The 6,157-nt window shown below is 43.8% G+C and overlaps 1 non-coding gene across 1 annotated transcript; it reads right to left on the minus strand.

Moving 5' to 3' along the window:
* Positions 1–3,490: 3,490 nt before the first annotated feature.
* On the minus strand, positions 3,491–3,572 carry trnas-gcu (transfer RNA serine (anticodon GCU)). Its single transcript has one exon. It is a non-coding gene; the product is annotated as a tRNA-Ser (tRNA).
* Positions 3,573–6,157: the final 2,585 nt, after the last annotated feature.

Here is a 6,157-nt window from a genome sequence, read left to right on the forward strand (position 1 = left end):
CAGGAAATCAGGAGTTCTTGTTCCTGATGCAGAGAGCGCAGCTCTGCCAGGAATCTGTTTAATGCCTTAAATCAGTCAATACCCCAGACCTTGAATGAAGGTAAAAGTGCCTTCCCTTTCTCTACACAGTCGGACAGTTCATCCTTCATTCTCCTCTGATTCCACTTCCCAAAGAGTTTCAAAGAACTGTCAAAACTGAGTCTCAGCTATTTCTTTTCTGTGCTTTTCATACACAGGATTGAGTGGGTTGGTTTCTGAAAATGAAACGTACCTATGAGCAATGTGTGAGGCTATTCCAGGATTGCCTTCTCTGACAGCGCTGCGACATGACTGATGTTCTCTATGATATGGAAGTGCCAGTATTTGAGTTGGGTAGACAAAGTTAAAAATTATACAACATCAGGACATAGTCCAGCAGGTTTATTTGGAAACACTAGCTTTCAGAGAGCCGCTCCTTCATCAGGTAGGTGTCTTTCTGCAGAAACTTGATGCGTGTGTCAATATGCGCGATGTTGTGGAAGATCATCTGGACTTTAACCGACCGTTCGTGGTGTCGATAGTACCCATGACTTGGGTGTTTTGGTATTGGACTGGGGTGGACAAATTTAAAAATTTCACAAAGCCATATTAGAGTTCAACAGTTCACAACCACCTAATGAAGAAACAGTGCATGGAACACTGGTGCTTCCAAATATGCGAGTTCGATACAATCTGATGCCATGTGATTTTTAACTTTGATAACCCTTGGTAATGTTTAACTGATCTTAGACAGTAAAAGAATTTTCGTTACTGGAGATGAAAATTTCAAACATTAGCCACCTCAGTGTAACAAAAAAGATTAGTTTCGATGTGTGCTGAATCTCCACAATGTATTTGCGCCAAGCAAAAGTCGAACCTGCACCCGCCTGATCCGTAGCCAGCTATACGAATGGCTGTACCACTGGCCAGATGCACAGCTGAGATTTTACACGCTACACAACTGTGATGCTAACAATGACAGGAGCAATAAAAGTAACAGTCACAAGGTGAACAAAGAACAAAGAGAATCACCATCAATGATTCACTTCACATTGTCCTAAAAAAATGATCAGCCACTCAATGAGGTCACTGCTGATTAAGGAAATTGCAACTTACTTTGCTACGTTTTCACCATAATTAGAGATAAACTCCAGCCTAATCACAACATTGCATATTCCCATTAATTTTCAGATTTAGATTATGTTAATGACCTGTCCGTATTTGCAGGAAACTGAATGACATGAAATGAGTGAAAACGTCCTTCTGGTGATGTAATCTAGTGCAGAGTCGGCCAGAAAAGAAAAGTCAAAGACTTGAAAAATCATTCCCATTTCTCTCTGTACCAATGCGTTTTCCTGAGTTGAATATTTGCAGGACTTGTCTTTAATATCTAATGAATTACTTATTTTCCCATGACAGAATCTTCAGAAATCAGTTAACACCTGAGGTGTTGAAACCTATTTTACTTCAGATTAAAATAGTTGAATACCCTTTCCTCCAGCCTAATGTCCCAATACTCTCTCCTCTTCCATGCAAATACAAGCTGCTCCAAGAGAGGTTGGAGCTCCCAACCTGACGTTCCAATGTTCCTTGCTGCTCCATGTCAATACAAGCTACTCTAGTTGAAGTTGCAGCTCCCAGTCTGATGTCCCAATGCTCCCTGCTCCATGTCAATAGAAAACGTCCAGTTGCTGTTGGCTCTACCAGTCTGATGTCCCAATGTTCCCTGCTGCGTCATGTCATTAAAAGCAGCTCAAGGTGAGAGTGGAGCTCCCAGACTGATCTCGCAAAGCGCCTGCTCCATGTCAACTGAAGCTGCTCCAAATGAGGTTGGATCTCGCAGTTTGATGTCCCAATGCTCCCTGCTGCTTCATGTCAATAGAAGCTGCTCCAGGTGAGGTTCGAACTCCCAGCCTGCTGCCCCAATGCTCCCTGCTGCTCCATGTCAATAAAAGCTGCTCCAGGTGTGGTTGGAACTCCCAGTCTGATGTCACAATGCTCCCTGGTCCATGTAAACAGACGCTGCTCCAGATGAAATGGGAGCTCCCATCCCTGGCTCTCGTTGACGTTGTAGCTCCCAGTCTGATGTCTCAATGCTCCCTGCTCCATGTCAATAGAAGCGGTCCAGTTGAAGTTGGATCTACCAGTCTGATGTCCCAATGCTCCCTGCGGCTTCATGTCAATAAAAGTTTCTCCAGGTGTGCTTTGAACTCCCAGACTGATGTCACAATACTCCCTGGTCCATGCCAACAGACGCTGCTCCAGATGAGGTGGGAGCTCCCATCCCTGGCAGATCACACACCTCTATACCATCATAGAAATACTGCCCACTGACCATTTCCACCACGAGAGCCATTGGTGCAATATCCACATCATGAGAGCCTAATCTTACTTTTAATCACCACCGACTCATTATTTCCAAAGGACTTCTTTCTTCGAACTTATTTTGCATGTGCATATTGCAGTCAATCCGAAGTAAGATAATCGTGCTAATTGACGTATGCTCACTAGAAATCACATTCTATTTTTCATGTTTAGTAACTGCTACTTAGCAAGGACAATGTTTGTAATGGAATCACTCTTTTATTTCACGTGAGGGAATTTGGTTTGTATTATTTAAATTAAACTTGGTCACTGTGTCAAATGATCAAATAGATCTCAATTTCTGAACAAAATTGGTAATGTTGTCATCCACATTGAAATGTGGTGTCTACTTCTTTCAGCCACACGGGTATTAGAACGAACCGTCTGTTAATGACATGCGTATAAAGACATTTCAAATCAGTTTTCATGTTTAAGCTGCATAAATCTGCGGTTATTGATACACAGTTTAGATTCAGTCCCTGCAGTTAACTTGCTGACTTCTCCAGGTGTTCATAGTTCAATATGATGCATCAAGTGTGTGCATAACGAGAGGGAGTTTGCTTCCCACATCTTGTGTTTATATGTGTCTTATGTCCAGCATTCATCAATGGCGAGAGCAAGGGGGAAAGGATAAGACCAGTGTGTAAGTCTGTCCGTGCCCATGCACGGCACCCACATCGGTAATTCTCTACTGTGCATTTACAGCCAGTTCTCGGGTCCCCTACACCCAGCCCCTACCACTTTTGAAATATCTCCATTGTTTCGTGCTGTCTCTCTGTGCTCTTTTTACCAAGATGAATCACTTCTACCCAACTGCTACAAATTTCATCTGACAAAACACTCATTAAGAATCGCATGCATCAACATGCACTTCGCATCTCTCGTTATTTGGTTCTCCTCGATCTCTTTCATACGATAAATGTTCACAGCAACTTGACTTGGAAAAGACAATCGCGTTCCTTTTCATTGTCCCAATTCAATCTACAATTCAATGCAGTTTAGGCAACAGACTCAAATTATTCTTTGAGATTTTATTATAGCGTCGATGCATATAAGCAGGCAGCTGTGATCATGCAAAAATAGCAAAATTGAAAAACGTTGATATCAACGACGAGAGTGGGATTCGAACCCACGCGTGCAGAACACAATGGATTAGCAGTCCATCGCCTTAACCTCTCGGCCACCTCGTCACATAAGTCACGGGCACATTTGACATTATGAATAAGTGAATTGCGTAAATTATGCTGAGCAGCAGATATTTCTCCCTGGTATTGGTGAAATGATAAATAGTACAGGACGGTCCCAAGAGTATCATCTTACCACTCCCACTGTGACACCCTGCTCACAGTGATCTGAACAAAAATGAAGAAATGACGATGTAACAAGGTCTGTTGAATTCTGTGAAGATTTGAAGTCAACGGAATGAAGAGCCCGTGACAGCAGGAGGTGTAAAGTTGTCTGTGAGGAATTGTTTTCCAGACTGGAGGAGAGTGCATAGTGCTCAATGTCATTATTCAGAACACCTTTCTTCCACTCAGATATTTTTGACACGCACTTGTGTACAGGACAGGCAATTTTGAAACCCGAAATAAGGCTAAACTGACAATTGAATTCAACAATGCAAAACCCTTGATCTGTATCATTTTCCTGGGCGGTGTGACACCAAGTCACTGTATGTTCACAGCAACACAGTGAGCAAGTGTCAGAAGGAAAATGAGTGCAGTGCCAGAGCGAATGCGAGGAGCAGCAGTTGACACACAGGAAGTGCATTCCCCTGAACAGGAAAACTTCCCAAACAGTGGACTGCGGTGGAAGAATTCAGAGGGGGTTTACATTTTGGAATTTGATGCCAGAGACACAATGGAGATCTGTTATTGAGCCTGTTCAAAATGAAGGTTTTAAGATTTCTACAGATGAAAAACAAAATAAAAGGCTCATGGGTTACTGAAGGCAAAAGTTGAAGTTGCACATTTTTACATATTTGCAATGAGTAGCTCACCACTTGCCTCACACGGGGTCAGAAGCACTGGTGAAGATGATCGTATAATCGCAGTGACCAGCCATGGAATCAGAGAAACTCGGTTTCCCAACCGTTAATGTGGAGGTAAGCATTAATGTGTTGCTCCAGTGCTGCTGGTGACCAGTGCACGGTATCTCTGTGCCAGTATAGTGGGCTGCGCTCTGCCGAAGTTTTAAGTTTGAGCCTCACATGGAGCAGCTTAAATTTGTCGTGTTGAGGGGTACGGGTAGAAGGTGATATTGAGCACTGTCACGTTTATGGGAAAGTACCAGTTTTTGTGGATTGAGAAACGACCTTTTCAGGATAATGACACCTTGATCAACAAACATACTGCAAATACTTAAAACGAGAAGAGACAAGTGTGGAGGGAGAGCCGAAGGTGATTTTTCAGCAGACGGATGAAGTTTCCCATGTGCACTGCGTTAAATTCCGGGAAAATAGATGTTGATCTGTGTTCATGTTATGCAGTTTGTTGCAAACTCGCAATGGCCATTGTAATAATAATAAAAAAAAGACTGATCGCATAGGACCGTCTGAATATTGTATTCACTTTTAGTCTGAGCATTTTTCAGCTGGAATGGTGTTCTCTCTTTCCCTTATGGTTCCCCATTTAATATACAGTATTTTATCAGTATATCTAACTTTTTCAACAAGTCAAACAATCTCGCTCCTGATTACCAAATCGAGAGAATGCCATAATTTTGTTAATTTATCTGCAGTGCAGCTGCAGGGCGCAGTGATCAAGTGGAAAGGCATTGGTCACGTGAACCAAGTAGCAGTAGCGGGTTTTTGAAATCTGGCTATTCTATCGCAGTCATATTCAAAATATTCAACATAATCTTAAGCCAAATCATATTGGTAGAAAATAAGAAAAAAAACGAAAGAACCGCCGATGTTGAAAATCAAACAAATACAGAAGTTGCTGGAAAAGTTCAGTATTTCTGACAGATCTGTGGAGGAACGGACCAATGGATCAGAAACTGGATTCGTGATGGAAGAGCACAGCAGTTCAAGCAGCATCCAAGGAGCAGTAAAATCAACGTTTCGGGCAAAAGCCCTTCATCAGGAATAAAAGCAGAGAGCCTGAAGAGTGGAGAGATAAGCTAGAGGAGGGTGGGGATTGGGAGAAAACAGCATAGAGTACAATAGGAAGTGGGGGAGGGGATGAAGGTGATAGGTCGGGGGAGCGGGGAGGGTGGAGTGGGTAGGTGGAAAAGAAGATAGACAGGTAGGACAAGTCAGGACAAGTTGCGGGGACAGTGCTGAGCTGGAAGTTTGGGACTGGGGTGAGGTGGGGGGAAGGGGAAATGAGGAAATTGTTGAAGTCCACATTGATGCTCTGGGGTTGAATTGTTCAGAGGCGGAAGATGTGGCGTTTTTTCTCCAGGCGTCTGGTGGTGAGGGAACGGCGGTGAAGGAGGCCCAAGACCTCCATGTCCTCGGCAGAATGGGAGGGAGAGTTGAAATGTTCGGCCACAGGGCGGTGGATTGATTGGTGTGGGTGTCCCGGAGATGTTCCCTAAAGCGCTCTGTTAGGAGGCGTCCAGTCTCCCCAATGTAGAGGAGACCGCATCGGGACCAACGGATACAATAAATGATATTGGTGGATGTGCAGGTAAAACTTTGATGGATGTGGAAAACTCCTTTTGGGCCTTGGATAGAGGTGAGGGAGGATGTGTGGGCGCAGGTTCTGCAGTTCCTGCGGTGGCAGGACAAGGTGCCAGGATGGGAGGGTGGGTTGTAGGGGGTCGTGGA

The sequence above is a fragment of the Chiloscyllium plagiosum genome, unplaced genomic scaffold, assembly GCF_037043375.1.
Source record: "Chiloscyllium plagiosum isolate Xiang-an unplaced genomic scaffold, Cpla_swu_hap1 HiC_scaffold_14, whole genome shotgun sequence".
Taxonomy (NCBI): Eukaryota; Metazoa; Chordata; class Chondrichthyes; order Orectolobiformes; family Hemiscylliidae; genus Chiloscyllium; species Chiloscyllium plagiosum.